This window comes from Vombatus ursinus, unplaced genomic scaffold (assembly GCF_900497805.2).
Source record: "Vombatus ursinus unplaced genomic scaffold, bare-nosed wombat genome assembly UNPS02014941.1, whole genome shotgun sequence".
Lineage (NCBI taxonomy): Eukaryota > Metazoa > Chordata > Mammalia > Diprotodontia > Vombatidae > Vombatus > Vombatus ursinus.
This window is the reverse complement of record NW_020954719.1, coordinates 1,153,475-1,171,934: the sequence shown is the minus strand read 5'-3', so window position 1 is coordinate 1,171,934 and position 18,460 is coordinate 1,153,475. Positions and strand designations below refer to the sequence as shown.

Here is an 18,460-nt window from a genome sequence, read left to right as displayed (position 1 = left end):
GGAAAGATAGCAGACTGTGATCAGATGAAGGAATTTTAGAGTTCATGAACATAGAAGTGGTGCATTTGAGTGGTGATGACAAAAATCAAAGACTTTCTCTGTTTATAGCTGAGATGGAGTGCAGGTCCTGGTAATTGAACTAGTTGAGGACTTAGGGATATTTGAGGATGTTTGATGGAGTATCAATATACATGTTAAAGTTCCTTAGCATGAGAGCAGGAGTTGATGATGGGAGAAAGATTTTGAGTCTGGCACTAAATTCATATAGGAAGAAGGGAGAGTGTCCTGGAGGCAAGTTGGTAAGTCACTCACTTAACATGCATTTATTATGCATCTGTTAAGTGCTAAGGCACTGTACTAAGCCCTGGAGATTGAAAGAAAGGCTAAAGATAGTCCATACTCTCAAGGAGCTCACAGTCTAATGGGTAGAGAACATACAAACAACAATCTACATTATAAGCTATATATAGGAAAAATAGGAAATAATCAATAGAGGGAAGGAACTAGAATTAAGAGAGGTTGGGAAAATCTTCCTGTAGAAGCTGAGATTTTAGCTGAAATTTGAAGGGTGCCAGGGAAGGCAGGAAGCAGAGCATTCCAGGCATGGAGGTCAGCTAGAGAAAATGCTTTGAGCTAAGAGATGTGTTCTATTGTTTAAGAATAGCAAGCAGGCCAGTGTTACTGGATTGGAGTTGATGGGTCAGTTGTGTCTGACTCTTTGTGACCCCATTTTGGGGTTTTCTTGGCAGAGATGCTGGAGTGGCTTGCCATTTCCTTCTCCAGCTCATTTTACAGATGAGGAACTGAGGCAAATAGGGTTAAGTTACTTGCTTAGGGTTACATAACTAGTAAGTGTCTGAATTGAATAGAATATAAGAATTGAATCATTAGGGGCAGCTGGGTGGCGCAGTGGTTAGAGCGCCAGCCCTGAAGTCAGGAGGACCTGAGTTCAAATCCGGCCTCAGACCAAACACTTGACACTTACTAAGCTGTGTGACTCCGGGCAAGTCACTTAACCCCAATTGCCTAAAAAAAAAGAAAAGAATTGAATCATTATAATCAAATCAAGTAAGAATTGAACTCATGAAGATGAGTCTTTCTGATTCCAAGTCCAGTGCTCTATGCACTGTGCCACCTACCTGCTCTATAGTACATGGAGTATAAGAAGGCTGAAAATTTTGGCTTTTTTTTGGAGGTGGGTTATGAAGGAAGGACTTCAAATGACAAACAAAGGGTTTTATATTTGATCCTGTAGGTGATAGGGAGCTTCTGGAGTTTGTGTGTGTATGTGTCTGAGAGAGAGACAGAGACTGAAAGAGAGAGAGAGATATGATTACACATGTGCTTTAGGAACATCACTGATGGCTGAGGATGAATGATTGATGTAGGGAAAGACTTATGGCAGGCAGACAAATTAGCAGAGTATTGCAATAATCCAGGGTGGTGGCAGGATCAGTGGAAGGAAGGGGGCTTATTCAAGAGATGTTGCAAAAGTGAAGTCAACTGGTTTTGGAAACAAATTAGATATGATGGTGTGAGAGATAGTGAGGAGTCAAGGAGGACGCCTAGGTTTTGAGCCTGAGGGATTGGGAGGATGGTGGGGCCCTCAACAATAATAGAGAAGTTGGGAAATTGTTGTTGGTTTTTTGTTTTTTGTTTTTTTGTTTTTTTTTGGTAAGGCAATTGGTGTTAAGTGACTTGTCCAGAGTCACACAACTAGTGAGTGTTATGTATCTGAGGCTGGATTTGAACCAAGGTTTTCCTGACTCCAGAGCCAGTGCTCTATCCACGGTGCCTCCTATCTGCCCCTAGAAGTTGAGAAATTGAGAGAGAGAGAGAGAGAGAGAGAGAGAGAGAGAGAGAGAGAGAGAGAGAGAGAGAGTGTAAGATAATAAGTTTAGTTTTGGAAATGTTGAATTTGAGATCTTTATAGGACATCCAGTTCAAGATATATTGGTTAGTTAGTTGTTATCCTTTGTTCTTGAAGAGGACCAAAATGACATCGCTATGTTGGAGACAAGGTACAATGTGACTGACTATGGCTGATCAGACCAATACGAGCTTGGGAGGCTTTACCATAGATTAGGCACAAATAGTCCACATGAATGTTTGGAGTGGAAATGTCTCTAAATTTGTACATGTCATGTTTCTTTTAAGTTACTGCAATTTTGCTTCACTCATACAGCATAGTGCCTTCTTTGATCAGGGCATGGCAAGCTGGGTGGTCCTTTGCCAGTGTCTCCCATGTCACACAACTGATTCCAAAGTTCTTCAGAGAGACCTTAAGAGTGTCCATGTATCACTTCTGACCACCATGTGAGCACTTGCCTTGTGTGAAGTTTCTATAAAATTGTCTTCCAGGCCAACAAATGTTTGGTAATCAGAGTTGCATTCTCTGCAGTAGAGTTTGAATGCTTAGCAGTTCAGCTCAAGAAAGAATTTCAGTCTTGCCAGGTGATCTTCAGAATCTTTCTAAAACAATTCAAGTGGAAGCAACTCAGTTTCCTGGCATGGCTCTTGTATGCTGTTCAGGTTTCACAGGCATACAACAATGAGGTCAACATAGCAACTCTGTAGACCTTTAATTTGATGGGTAGTCTAATACTGTTTCTCTCCCACACTTTCTTTTGGAGCCTCCCAAGCATTGACCTAGCTCTGGCAAAGAGAGCATCAACCCCATCATCTATGTGTACATCCCTGGAAAGTATATTGCCAAGGTAAGTGAACTTATCCACAGCATTCAATATTTCTTCATTTGCTGTAACTAATGGTTCCATGTTTGGATGGTATGGTGCTGGTTGGTGGAAAACCTGTGTTTCTTGGTGTTAATTGTTAGGCCAAAATTAGCACAAGCAGCAGACAAGATGTATAATAGTGGCATATGTTAGACTAGTGGTCAGCAGAGAGGTTAAGGGTTGTATAAGTAAACTGAAGAATCATCAGCAGAGAGATGATGAGATCACCAAGTGAAATAATATAAAGGGAGAATAGAAGAGTACCAGGACAGAGGTTTGTGAGACACCAATGGTTAGAGGGCATGACCTGGATGAAGAAAAGGAGACCAAGGAGCAATCAGATAAATAGGAGAACTAGGAGGGAAGAGTGTCCTGAAAACCTAGAGAGAAAATGATATCAAGAAGAGGGAGCAAGGTTGTTTGCAGGACAGCATGGCTGGGGACCCTAGCCATGGCTTAAAGTGGAAAAGTGTGTTCAAAGTTGGGCCCTGGGACAAAGCTCAGAAAATAACAGTAAGAAGAAAACGTCAAACATCCCATTAGAAAAACAACTGATCTGGAGTACAGTTTGAGAAGAGACAATATAAAAGTAGTCAGACTACCTGAAAATTATGATTAAAAAAAATCTTGATACAATGTTACAAGAAATTATTAAGGAAAATTGCCTTGAAATTCTAGAACAACAGGATAAAGTGCTGTGTGTGCAAAGGAGGGGATTGAGTGAAAGCCTTAACTGGATTATTTTTGCCCATTCAGAACAGTCCTTCTTGGGGAATAGGGGCTGGCAGGCAGAGGCACCAGGATCAGCCTCTCCCTGGGGTCTATGTTGATTCCTCTTATTTTGTAAATTTGCTAAGGACCCTGGAAACCATCTGTGTGGGCAAGGTCATCAGCCCTGGAAAAGAACTTGTTTGGGTTCCTAAACAATGAACTTGGCTTTCTGAGAAATTGCAAGTTTATGTACAATAGATAGAAAGGATTTCTAATGATTGGCTTTTATACCAGGACAAGTTTAAATTTGAGAAGAAAAGATGTCAAATGAAATCTCTTATGTACGTGACTCCTAGTAAATTTTTATCGTTTATTGCAACTCTATGAGAGTAAAAAATAACTATATCTGGCTCCAAGCTATGATTAGTGAAACTTGCTGTTTGAGGTAAAAAGTTCTTGAGACTGTAATTAATTTTGAGTTTGAATTTGGGTATAGTTGTCTGCATTAAATCAGTATATAGGAGAAATTCCACAAGCCACTCAGAGAGAATGTGATCCTGTACTGTTAACAGGTGGAGATCTACATCTGGAAAAAACCTTGAGGACAATCTTAGCCTCAATCTAGGATGGGATCCTTCTGGCTCAGTTTCCCCATTGAGTTCCTTTGAAAAGGAATGTTTCCCGCCTGACTATTCCTGAGTCTGGCTATGAGGTGGAATTGATATTGCACGGTTGGAGAACTGTGACTCTTATCTGAATTCAAACAAAGCTAAGGATGTTCTATCCTGTCATATTTGGCATGTCACATGTCCCTGCTTGTTTCCTTTTATAGTAAATTTCTATGATCAAAGCAAGTGGTCAGGAAGACATGAGCACAATGTAAGTATGTGAGATCTTGATGTTTTGATCTAAATTTGTAGTCATTCCATGGCCTAAACAAAAGTTAAAATTGGTGTTTAAACTTATGATATGTAAAAGATTCAGTTTCTGGAATATCTCTTGCTTCCAGAGTGAATATAATTAGAGGAGGATAAACAGGCCTGTGAAACAAGGAGGTGAATCTATTCAGTTGTGAGTTTAAAGTCAGGAACCTCTTTTCCTTAAAGCAGTACAGTTATGATAGTGAAGAGTAATAATTTATAAGCTACCTTGTCTTATGACAAGGGAAAGGAAAGTTAAGTAGTCTGAGTAATGCATTCAAGAGATTTGAAAAGATAAAAAGGGGCAGCTAGGTGGCACAGTGGATAGAGCACCAGTTCTGGATTCAGGAGGACCTGAGTTCAAATCCAGCCTCAGACACATAACACTTACTAGCTGTGTGATCCTGGGCAAGTCACTTAACCCCATTGCCTAACCAAAACAAACAAAAAAAAAACCACTAAAAAAAAAGAAAAGATAAATAAAGGTTTGATTGAAAATATAGAAGGCAGATAAGAAGGTTTAGGGACAAATGAGAGACATCCAAGCCCCTCCTGTCCCTAGATAGTTGCTTTGGATACCTTTGTGCCAGTTTCAGATGTTTTAATTATGTTGAGTGTGAGGAAGTTTGACAGTATTTTAAGAAGAAAGGAAAATGATGTAGTTTGATTTGAAAATTAATAACTCAATCAAGTTTGAGATGGCTCTATTAGAAGGATACCAGCCCATATTTACTCCACTTCTGATTATTTTCTTCCTACACCTTTTTGGCCCTTGTTTGCTTAACTTCCTTGCCAGATTTGGCTCCTCTAGGCTCAATGCTCTCCACTTGTAGATGACCTCTTAGGCTGGCTATCACCCTCTGTCTAAGAACCAGACCTATCACCCTCTGGACCTGGTGTTGGCCAAGTTTCAGATACTGGCTAAAGAACCAACCACTTGAACAGGACCCCACGAGGCAAGGATAGCTCTACATCCAATCTCAGCGGGAAGCAGTTTCAGAAGCCGAGACCTTTATCCCTTGCCCCAAAAGATTTCAGGTCCCATTTGTCTGAGGGGGCAGTGATGGGGTACTTGTGCTCAGACCCCAGCCCTAGGATCATGTCTCTCTTCAGCCTTATATGATACTATTATTGTTTATTGTTTTATTATTTTTCAATTGTTATGTATTGTGTCATGTAAAATAAGTATACTCTCACATATTATATTTTATTCCTGATGAACTCTGAGTAGAATGACACCCTAGTGATAAAACAAGGACCACTGCACAAGGCACCAATAACACTGTTTCTCTCATGTATTACAGCTTTATGTATGCTGCCATGCCATTGTTTGTGGAACTCCTATTAAATATTATAATAGATACCCCTTGTTTTCTTTCTGGAGCTCCTTTTTATAATATTACATATAATCTTAGTAAGCATTATGATCCTGTATTTGTAAGTGTAGATATGTAAGCAGTGATAGGTCCCTTTACTTATATGTGTGTTACTTTTAATAATCTCACTGCTTTTCCAGAAAATTTCACTCATATTGCATGTAACAACTGTTTGTCCTTTTTTTTTTTTTTTGGCTAGGCAATGGGGTTAAGTGACTTGCCCAGGGTCACACAGCTAGTAAGTGTTATGTGTCTGAGGCTGAATTTGAACTCAGTTCCTCCTGAATCCAGGGCCAGTGTTCTATCCACTGCGCCACCTAGCTGCCCTCGCATGTAACAATAGTACTACTAATAGAATAGCCTTTAACAAGATGAATGTTTTTATGTATCTACATGATAATTGTTCATATTGGTTTCCCAATGTTATTGTTTCATGTCAAGGAGAAAGTTATAACAGTGTTTCTTACACACCAAAGCCATCTAAACCTCCTCTCTTATGGAAGACTTTAAATCATTTGTTGAAAACACTCTTTCGCCCTTATTATATATATATATAAACACCCTTTCACCCTTACTATATATATAATATGTATATGTATATATCATATATATGCATCACATATATATAATCACACACACACTATATATATGTATGTATCACAATGTAATTGTTGTACTTCTTGGTCTCAGTATGTAGTCTCTCTGCTAAATAGCAGTCTCCATGCACATTATTCAGTTTGTGCCTCTAAAAGATATACTTTTTTATGTGGACATTATACCACTACTATTTTTGTATATGAACCAGTTCAGCCCTCAGACTATCAAAGAATTATGCTATCCTATGCTTAACTGAATCCCTATGTTAATTATGGAACATGCACTCTGGGGTTGGTGAATCCAGGGATTTATCTATTTCAAACACAAAGCTACTAGCTGTTGAAGGAAGAGTATGTATGGTACTAAATACTTCATGTGTGTATGTAAATCACTCTAGGCAAGTTGACACTTGGATTCACCACCTCCATGAGATTGCTCAGTGGATTACATCTTATTTGATTGATTTAATCCCTGTTGGTATATTAATTCTTAAATTTTTTATGTTTTAGTCCATGTATTTTTAATTGTATAACTTCCTTTGTTATTACTTGGCTCCAAGCATTCACCTTTTACAAATAGAGTAGAATGTAGGGTTGAATGTGATGAATAAATTTAAAAAGACATTCTGATCTTGCTCAGTATGCTTGCAATTTGGCCCTCACTCTTTTTTCATGTTAATCTTATTTATAGCTAGACATTGAAGGATTGTTTATGGTATTTGCTCCCAGGAAGGGCTGGTCACCCCTCCAGGAACTGGATATTCATAAACAGGAATACTCTCAAGGATAGTTTTGAGAGCAGCTCCTTTCACATAGATCACATATTTTTGGCAAACTGCTTTCTTTGTTAGAAGGAACTACTAAAAGCAGGTAGCCCCGATTTTATCTTTGGAGTCTCCCTCGAGGTACAGATGTGTAGCCTGGGATTTTCCCATTGGGACTCTGGAGGCTGAAAACTGGGACTCCCCAGCCTGTGATCTAGATGTAGATGCTTCCCCTGATGTTGATGATTGATTGTGACAAGATTTGATACCAATTGAGGTAAGTTATTGTTACCTATTGGGACTTACTAACTCTAACTCTAGTCTACTTACTAATCTTAATCCTATTTTACTACCTTAATAATAAATACTTTTACTATATACTTACATATAAATCAAATTTGAGACTGTCATTTCTAAACCAATCCAAACCGAAACTAATTTAAGCTGCAATAAATAAGGCCGCTTAGCAATACAATCAGCTGGGGAATGGCTCTCATTTTTATAAATTTGACTCAATTCTCTATATATGTTTAAGAAATGAAGCCTTTATCAGAGAAACTTCAGATTTTTTTTCACAGTTACTATGGCTAAATATATTTCCATCCATCCTATCCCTCCCCCACTGTTTATTCTCTCTCTCTCTCTCTCTCCTTTCACCCTGTCCCTCTTCAAAAGTGTTTTGCTTCTGACTACTCCCTCCCCCAATCTGCCCTCCCTTCTATTATCCCTCCTTCTCTTATCCTTCTACTTTCCTGTAAGGTAAGATAGATTTCTATACCCAATGGAGTGTGAATATCATTCCCTCTTTTTAGCCAATTCTGATGAGAGTAAGGTTCACTCACTCCCTATCACCTCCCCCACCTTCCCCTCCACCGTAAAAGCTTTTTCGTGCCTCTTTGATGTGAGATAATTTACCCCCCATTCTATCTTTCCCTTTCCTTTTCTCCCAGTACATTGCTTTCTCACACCTTAATTTTATTTTTTAAGATATCATCCCTTCATATTGAACACATACCCATGCCCTCTGTCTATATATATCCCTTCTAACTGGCACAACAATGAGAAAGTTGTTATGAGTTACAAGTATCATATTCACATGTAGGAATGTAAACAGTTTAACCTTATTAAGTTCCTTTTCACATTTACCTTTTTATGCTTCTCTTGAGTCTTGTATTTGAAAGTCAAATTTTCTATTCAACTCTAGTCTTTTCATCAAGAAGGTTTGAAAGTCTTCTATTTCATAGACTGTCCATTTTCCTCCCTGAAGGATTATACTCAGTTTTACTGAGTAGGTGATTCTTGGTTTTAATCCTAGCTCTTTTGTCGTCTGGAATATTATATTCTAAGCCCTCCAATCCTTTAATGTAGAAGCTGCTGAATCTTGTGTTATCCTGACTGTGGCTCCACCATACTTAAATTATTTCTTACTGGCTGCCTGCAATATTTTCTACTTCATCTGGGAGTTCTGGAATTTGGTTATAATATTCCTAGGAATTTTCATTTTGGGATCTCTTTCATTTGAGGTAATCAGTGGATTCTTTCTATTTTATGCTCTGATTCTAGAATATCAGGGCAATTTTCCTTGATAATTTCTTGAAAGATGATGTCTAGTCTCTCTCTCTTTTTTTTATCATGACTTTTTGGTAATCCAATAATTTTAAAAATATATATCTTGGATCTATTTTCCAAGTCAGTTGTTTTTCCAGTGAGATGTTTCACATTGTCTTCTATATTTTCATTCTTTTGGTTTTGTTTTATTGTTTCTTGATTTCTCATAAAGTCATTAACTTCCATTTGCTCTATTCTAATTTTTAAGGAATTGTTTTCTTCAGTGAGTTTTTGTACCTCCTTTTCATTTGGCCAATTCTATTTTTTGAGGAGTTTTTTCCTTCATTGAATTTTTGTACCTCTTTATCCATTTGGCCAATTCTGCTTTTCAAGGCATTCTTCTCCTTGTTGGCTTTTTGGACCTCTTTTGCCATTTGGCCTAATCTGTTTTAAGGTATTATTTTCTTCAGGTTTTTTTTTGTGTCTCCTTTACCAAGCTGTTGACTCATTTTTCATTATTTTCTTGCATCATTCTCATTTTTCTTCCCAATTTTTCCTCTACCTCTCTTAACTTGATTTTCAAAATCCTTTTTGAGCTTGTCCATGGTCTGAGAACAATTCATGTCCTTTATTCTTTTCTTTGGATGTGGGAGCTTTGACTTTGTTATCTTCTTCTAAGTGTGTGTTTTGATTTTCCTTTTCACCATAGTAACTTTCTATGATCAGAAATTTTTTCTGTTGTTTGCTCATTTTCCCAACCTATTGCTTAACTTTTTTTTTTTTTTTTTGGCTAGGCAATGGGGGTTAAGTGACTTGCCCAGGATCACACAATAGTAAGTGTTATGTGTCTGAGGCCAGATTTGAACTCAGGTCCTCCTAACTCCAGGGTCAGTGCTCTATCCACTGTGCCACCCAGTTGCCCCTATTGCTTAACTTTTAACTGTTTGTCAAAATAGGGCTCTTCCAGAGTGGAGGGCACACTGTCCCAAGTTTCAGGGGTTTTGTTCAGCTGTTTTCAGAGATACTTTTAGGACCTTGTAAGTTTTTAGTTCTTCCAACATGGTATGATCTAAAGAGAGGTGTTTACTCCTCTCCTGGCCTGTGCTCTGATCTGTGAGTGACCATAAGCACTCTTTTTTTTTTTGCACTGGAACTGTGAAGAGGGTTCCCATTCCACTGTGGCTGCAAGCTCTAGTGTGCTAGTGTTCCTCCATGCCTGGGACTGTCATGCAGGACTGTGTGGCCTGGATCTGAGTGCAGGCAAAGCAACAGTGTCCTGCCTCAACACTAGCAAAGAGACCCCTGCAATTTCCTTCTGTTAAGTTGTTTGACTCCCTTACAGTCTGTGGGCTGAGAGCTACTGCTTCTGGCTCCCAATGCCTGCTCCTAGTTTGCTGGGGGCCAGAGCTGTGCTGGCACAGCCTGTACTGGACTGTGCTCCGCTCTCACTCAGGTGTGACAGGCCTTTCCTGATGCCCTAAGTTGTCTTGGAAAATCATTTCACTTTGTCTTTTTGTGGGTTCTGCTTCTCTAGAATTTGTTTAAAGTCATTATTTAAAGGTACTTGGAGGGGTTTGGGGGAAAGCTCAGGCAAGTCCCTGCCTTTACTCTGCCATCTTGGCTTTACCTCTGCCCTTTAATTTCTTTAGGGAAGGAGGTAAGGTCCCTGGGCTCACCTACCATAGAATGGAATAGATGAGTATGGCTTTGTGCAGCCAGTCATAGAAAGCAAGGGCTGATGAGGGAAATTGTCTGCTTATTATATGTCCTGTACCTTTAATTCATAGAAAGCAGTCCACCATTTCAACTGGAATTGTTACCTTCTCACCTACCTAAGCAATGTGGCACCTCAGTGGGGATTTTTCATTACTCCAAAAGGCCAAGTTTGAAATTAAATTGTAAGATTTAAGCCTAAGTCAGCTTAAGAATGTTTATAAATAATGGGAAATAAGAATAGCAAGAACAACATAATGAAGGGATTTCCTTAAATAAGTCAGAGAAAACAGGGAAAGAAAAGGCAATTAGGTCATCTAAAACCTTCTCCCCCAATATGATTTCTATCAGATGATACAAATCTCTCTCTCCCTCTGATCTTTCTACCTGGAGAAGTAATGTCATTAGCTTTGAGGAGAATCTAGGAGAAATCATTTTAATGCTATATTTAAAGGCTACAATCCCATTTGGAAAGATGTAACCTGTTTAACAGTGTCTTTGCTCTCCCCAAGTGAAAGACAAGCAGTCATAGTACTAACAGGTCAGTCCCAATAGAAAAAGGAGTCTCCAACTGGCCTTTACAAGATTCACAATAGGACCCCAATAAGCCCGATGATTACAGCAGGCCAGATGATCTTTGTGTGAGGATATGAATATTTGTGCAACTGGAATAGGTTCCAGGAGACAATACAATAAGAGGGTAAGAATCCTAATCATTTTTACAGTAAGCTATACAAAAGTATGAAACTATGTGTGATGCTAGACCTCTTCAGTCCAAGAGATGCTCATATCATTTACAACTGTTTTGTTAATCAATCTCTTCCTGAGATACAAAAACATTTCCATAAGAGATGCCCTGGTTGGCATGGAATGACCATAGAGCAGATTAGAAGCATTGCCCTCTATGTCTATGAAGGAACAGAAACAGGAAAAGGAGAAAGAGGTAAAAGATAGAAAGAAAAGGGAAAACCAAGAAAAAGAAGGAACTGTAGAAAAGGAATGGACTGTTATCCCAATGCAGCCTGTTCCAGCCCAAACCATTCTTTTTTCAGAAGTTACTATATAGGTCATTAGAGAAATTGTTGAACAGGCCATGTTGTAGGTTATATCTAAACCTTAGGCATTTCAAAAGTGTTTGTTTCTACTGTGGAAGAAAAGGTCACATTACTCAAGACTGTTTTAAGAGATAAAGGGACCTTAGAAGTCAAAAGAGGAATGGCAATAGGAGTTCCCCAAGGAGCAATAATGCACAAAGTGGGAGAGGGAAGGGCTGTGGATCTCAAAGATAGATTTTCTTTTTTTCAGACCCCAAGATCCTAGCTCTGACTTTTCACCCCCTTGTTCCCTTTGCCAATTTTAGAAGTTGAATAAGTACTCTTTCTATTGATAAGGTATCCATTAGAAACTTGACAAATGCTAACTAATTAAAGCTGAGTGTGGTAAGAAATTTTGTTTTAATTCAGAAAAGCAGCAGCAAGAGGCTAAATTTCCCTCCTGCTTTCTCCTTATCCCTAAATCTACCTGTGAACTAGTGGGGGTAATATCTCCTGGGAAGACTTATGGGTACCATTCCCTGCTCTCTGATGATATTGTGCTCCTTACACCCAATATCTGATATCAGGGAAATGTGTTTAAAACTTCAAAATAAGTTTTTGTACTTTATTTATTTTTTTGGTTAGGCAATTGGGGGTTAAGTGACTTGCTCAGAGTCACACAGCTAGTAAGTATTATATATCTGAGGCTGGATTTGAACTGAGGTTCTCCTGACTCTAGGGCTGGTGCTGTATCCACTGTGACATCTAGCTGCCCCAAAGTTTTTATACTTTAAAGCACACTTTCATCAAGGTTTTTCTATAGTGGCCTTAAATGCATCACCTAGAATTTTAGCAATTTATGTTTAAAATGTATTTTACCATTGCAAAAACTTTGCATACGAAATATTGGTAAGATTTGAAAATTATAACTCTTAACTTATGAATTACAAAGTATTAAATCTCTCCAGATTTTAAAATTGAAGAGTAAGTAAGCAGAAAAGAGAGTAAGTATGATTTAGTTTGGAAAACTGCTTTAAGTTGATCACTTTAGACAGAACCCAGAACCCCACTCCTGTACTTCAAGAAGCCTCCTAAAAGTTTTAGTAATTACTGAAAACATTTTTAATGGATTTTTTAAAAAAGGATTTGTCCCACAAATGTCTTCTAGGACTAGGAATAGGCAACACAGTTTCTCTTTTTGGAAAGAGGAGAGAGATTTGAAGCTTTTGATCTAGAGAATATGTGAATTGCAACTACTCAAGCAACAATGTATACTTGTGATAGGCAAATTAATGAAGAAAATCACCTGGGTTGAAATTAACTATCCAGTTTGAGAAAGTAAGGTTGTAGTAAGACATCAGGTTTAACAACAGTATGTGCTAAAATCATGAAGGAAATATTCAATAGAATGAACACAGTTGGGGATATGGTTGAAATGTACAATTTCAAAAGGAAATTTACAGCAAGCCAGACATATGTACAATTTCAAAAAAAAAAAAAAGGGAAACTTGTGTAATCTGAATAACAGGTTTTGAGATTTGGAAAGAGAGAAATAAAAGCTTGAGATAAAATAGGAAAGGTAAATAAAAATTTGTGTTTTTGAATCATAAGACAGATGTACAAAAAATGAAAAGAAGGTTTAAGCGTTTTGAGAGGGTTTGAGGAAGCTTGACTTTGTTTAAATGGAAAGATTGAGAACAATAGCAGTAATGAAAAAAATTGCAGCTTGATTTGAAAACCAATAGAGAAAGTTATGGAGGGCTAGGAGAAAATTGATAAGCAATGGGTTCTTGAACTATGTTATGATGTACTCCCAAGTGTGATAACTAGGGTAGTTTACTTTCACTTTTAAAATCTTTGGCAGTAGAATAGCTGGAAATAGTGAACCTTATAATATGAAATGCTCGGAATAAATAGCCCTTGTATAAAATATAATATTAAATAATAGAAATTAAAATTGAGATTCTGTATGATACCATTTGGAAAATATATCCAAGTATAATTGAATTTATTCTGGTCTCATTTTAAGTGAAATGTATTTCTCTGACAAGTTACTGTACTATTTCGTATTAAGACAAATTAGGAAAATGTATGGATTAGGAAACTTGTTAACTGTGTGGTTTTAAACCAAGTGATCTCGGTTATTTGATTTGCAATGTGTATAAAGATAATGCCTAACATTAACTTGATAATTCATTGTGTTAGAAATATTGTTAGAAAAGTGAGTTTTTCTTTGATTCTCTTGGGTTATAGATTTAATTGTTAAAAGACTGATATAAAGATATCATTAAAAATCTTTAGAAATATAGAAAATAGTAATAATGATTGTGAAGTTGGCATAGGAAGGACCCTTTAAAATGTCCTTATCTGTGAAAGGCTGAATCATAAAATTTTACTAGCCCTGCTAATAGTTTAAAGTAATTCTGAGTGCTGGCCTTTTGAAGCAGATTGACAATTAAGCAGGGAGTTAATATTAATTTAAACTTCAAGATTTAGCTCTACGCTCAGGTTAAAGTACAGTGATTTGATTTTTTTTTTCAGCCAAAGACAAGGTTTATTAGAACATCCATCATACTGGGCATACTCTTAAGGAGTATGTTATTGGCTAGATTTTAAGAATCTAAGCAGTGGCTAGATTTTAGGAATATGAGTTGTGGCTAGTTTACAAGAATCTAAGCATCTTAATGGAGAAAAGGTGGACCTTATATACAGAAAGACTGTGGGAGGGACCTAGGAGTGACCAGTAAGCTGGGGTGAACAGAACTCCTGGGACCTGGACCTCATAGCCAAGGCAGAATAGAGCCTAGCTAGGATTAAGGGTGGGAAATGGCCAGGGGCCATACATAGGGAGGTAAAACAAAGGAAGGCCAGGCTAGGTTAAAGGTAACAGAATTGGGAGGTTGGGTGTAGCCACAATGAAAGGCTAGTTGATAGGATTATAGCCTCAGGCAAATGCCAGAGATTTGGCCAAGTGGGAAAGTCCAGGGTTTTTCCTTCCTGGGGCCCAGATCCCAACCCCATCATTCCCCCCTCAAACAAATGGACCCAAATTCTTTTGGAGTAAGGGGCAAAGAAGTGATTTGATTTTAATTGAGAACTGGAAATTAAAAAAGGAAAAGATTTAGTCTCTACCAATTGTACCAAACTATCCTAAGACTATTCTGCAGCTTTGACTTTAGTCTCCTACTTACCATTGGGTAAGTTGTGTTCACACACCTTTCAGGATGGCGTGTAGGAAGCTCTTTTTCATAGAGTGGTTAGTCTTGGGCCTTGACCATAGTATACATATAACACTATAAAAATATTGGTTATTGTGACCTGCAACTATTATATAGGACCGTAAATGTTTCATTGTATTGTTCAAATTGAGAATTATTTAATTAACTCTTTCTATGAAAACTCTTAAAGTTTTCTGCCTGGGGAAAATAGGCCATGCCTTGTCAGCATCAGATCAAACTCCCTAGGGCTCTTCTTCCTCGGCCAAAAATCAGTCAACTACAATCTTATAATATTTAGCCCAGCACATTTTAAGTTAACCTGATGATAACAGATGTGAATTCAAGTGGGTAAAGCTTTATATGTATTTCCTAATATTGTTAATGTAAAATTAAATATATGTCTATATTGTGAAACTTAATAATACCAACATAGTTAAAAAACTAGACTCTCTTGTAATTTGTATATTGTCAGGTTGTAAATTCAGTGTTAAGAATATTTTATTTTATTTGGGTTACAACAATGGAAAAAATTTTCTTTGTTGTTTTATCTGATAATATGTTTGACATAGTATAAGTTCTATAATGCTTAATCTATCAGGATGGATTTTTAAGCTTTTTTTTAAGAAAGAGAAATACTAGTAGAAAGGAATGCTAAGTAAAAAGCTTTTGTGTAACTTTTTAGAAGGCCTGATAAGTTTTTATTTGCTAGATAATTTATTGCAACAAGTTGAGAGTGTTGATAACAGTTGGGTCCAGCCCTACTGTGATTAGTGAGACTTTGCCATTTGATGTGAAATTTTTTTTGGGACCCTACATATTCTTTTTGAGCTGTTATAATCATGCCTCTGCTTCTTCCTCTCATAGCAAATGTTTCTTTTTTTATTTTTTTATTTTTATTTTTAGGCAATTGGGGTTAAGTGACTTGCCCAGGGTCACACAGCTAGTAGGTATCAAGTGTTTGGTCTGAGGCTGGATTTAAACTCAGGTCCTCCTGACTTCAGGGCTGGTACTCTATCCACTATGCCACCTAGCTGCCCCCCCCCCTTTTTTTGCTTTTTGGTGAGGCAATTGGGGTTAAGTGACTTGCCCAGGGTCACCCAGCTAGTAAGTGTCAGGTGTCTGAGGCCAGATTTGAACTCAGGTCCTCCTGACTCCAAGGCCAAAGTGCTATCCACTGCGCCACCTAGCTACCCCCATAGCAAATGTTTCTAACCAGGGTAAGTTAAGCTGTGATTTTTTTTATGATGAATATCTTATTATTTTCAATTTGAGACCAGAGTCAATATTCATGCTCAACCATATGTGAACCTTAATAACAATCCACCCAAAGCTTTGATTGTATGAATTTGCTGTTAAAGGTTAAACTTTATGGGACTATAATTGTTATTATTCTGAGTCTGATTTCAGGCATGATCATCAAGAAATGCTTTTGAGTCAGTGATCTAGGATGCTAGTAGCCCTATGGGATTAACATCTATGAACTACAGATGGAATTCTCATGAGGAAGCCTAGGAGAATGACTCTTGGCATGGGCTGAGATAGGATTTAACTGACTCAATTTTCTCAGTATATTTTCTTCTGAATGGAAAGTTTCCCACTTGTCTGACTCTAAGTCTGACTATGACATTTTTTCAATACAATTGCCTGCTTATGTGACTGTAGCATGGAATTGACATCAGGTTAGGCGAACATTTTCCCTTTACTATAGCTATGTTCCTATTTTCATTTTATGGCAAATTTCTATATCATGGCAGGTGATCAGTATGAACACAAGATTAAATCTTTATTTTGAAGGCCAATACTGGAGCACATCTGAGCTACTATGAGCTATTCAGCTTGGAATTATAGTCCTTTTTATATTCTAAATAAGTAAGTAGATGAGTGTTTGGCCTTGTCATCTTTCTGTCACTAGTTATATATTCCTGTATAAGTTCCTTTATTATGTTACAATGGCATGGGAAAAATTAGGCAATGATATAAAGATCTGTGAGACCAGTATGTAATTCTATTATTTAGTGAGGTTAATATCATAAATGGTTTCCATACTGTGTTAAGGAAAAAAATTTCCTTGTGATTAGTTATCTTAAGAGAAGAGTGACTTGTGGGTCTATCTTGTGTTACCTCACAGAGATATTTAATTTCACTCAGGGTTATTCATTTGAACATGGTTAGTAACTAAACATGTTTTATTATAAACAACTTATTTCCAAACACTGTTTTGAAATAGATTACTCAATGTATTTATACATTCCATCCCAGAATCTTTTGCTATATTTGAAGTTAATTTCACAACTTCTAAATGAATTCATTTTTGTATTAGAGGCAATTTTCTTATAAAAAGTGTTTTGTTATTAGTTCCTTAGCAGAACCTCATCCTTCTAAGGAGGGGAATGATCAGATAAAAGTAAATAACTAGAGTAAATAACAAAATAGAGTGAAAATTTTGTTTATATCTATATGTATACACACACATATATTTGTGTGTGTATGCATGTGTAAAACACAAGATCAGATAATTATATATGCCAAATATAAAAACTGAGTTCAGAATTTTTTAATTTTTCAGTTATTTGAATTTCTTAAACAGATCAACATAACAATTTGCCAACTTGCATCACAAGGCAATTATGGGTTCCTTCTCTTTCTAGGACTTGAATCCAAGGTGAAGAAGGAAATAGATGAACACCAGAAGTTAAATGATGGTGGACTCAATGGCAATTTAAAAGGTACTTTTTAGCCCACATAACTATACTGGCATTCATAACCAAAAGGGCTCATTCTACCAGTCAGATGCTCATAGATTCTTCTTCTTTTTTTTTTTTTGGCTAGGCAATGGGGTTAAGTGAGTTGCCTAGGGTCCCACAGCTAGTAATCAAGTATCTGAGGCCAGATTTGAACTCAGGTCCTCCTGACTCCAGGGTCAGTGCTCTATCCACTGCGCCACCTAGCTGCCCCACATAGATTCTTTTAGATTTTCCTTCCAGCCTGTTGCTGGCTGGTTGAGATAAGAATAGGAGCACCAAGGAATATAGAGAAATGTAAATTCTCTGGTCTAGAGGTTCCTAACTTGATGTTGTTATTAGAACTCTGAGGTCTGAGCTAACTCTCACTACCTGACGTGATTATTGGCAAAGCAAAGTTGAATTGTATTAAGATCTATTTTGCAAGAAATTTTAATAGGAAAGAGGGTCTCTGTGAGTGATGTGAACTGGAGAAGCAAATCCACTAGAAGCTGCTTTGAAACCCCATACATTCCAGCATGGCTAAGAGGATCAGAGGACTACATCAAGAGATGTTTCAGAAACCAGACAGCTAAGTGAGATGATACTTCTGAGCCCTAAAATGTGATGGACTGATGAAATAGTGGGAATGGGTTACTGAGAAAGAGACTGTGCCATTATCTTTTGTAAGGCACGTTTGCCAAAGGGAATTGCCCTCAATGGCTCCTGTCAATGAATAGAGTCAATCTCTCTCCTTCTTCCCCTTATATTATTTTTCATTATAAGCCCCGTGGTTAAAAACCCTTGATGAAGTGTTTGTCATGTCAGTTAGTGATTCACTGAGATCTCTCAAGTGAATCAAAGGGGAGAATGAGAGAAATTATTTCACTGTTATATTAGTAACTAATTATTAACTTGTGATCCTCCCTTTTCCCTCTTATTTCTGTTAAAACCCATGTCTTGAAAAGGTCAGTTAGCCTCTGAAGGGCATGGTTGAATGATGAAATTTGCTCTTAGCCTTCAAGGTACATGTTCATTAGTTGAGTGGGAAACTCTATCTCTCAGGGTTTTCATTCATCACACACACACACACACACACACACACACACACACACACACACACAC

At 37.5% G+C, this 18,460-nt stretch overlaps 1 protein-coding gene across 3 annotated transcripts in view; it reads left to right on the top strand.

The window, feature by feature from the left end:
- The first annotated feature begins 4,307 nt into the window (after positions 1-4,307).
- BICD1 (BICD cargo adaptor 1) overlaps positions 4,308-18,460 on the top strand; it is a 221,942-nt gene continuing 207,789 nt past the window's right edge. For all 3 annotated transcript variants that reach the window (XM_027844386.1, XM_027844385.1, XM_027844384.1), the window contains exons 1-3: positions 4,308-4,325; positions 16,370-16,484; positions 17,264-17,341. The gene's annotated coding sequence lies outside the window, so the exon portion shown is untranslated. The remainder of the gene's footprint in view (positions 4,326-16,369; positions 16,485-17,263; positions 17,342-18,460) is intronic.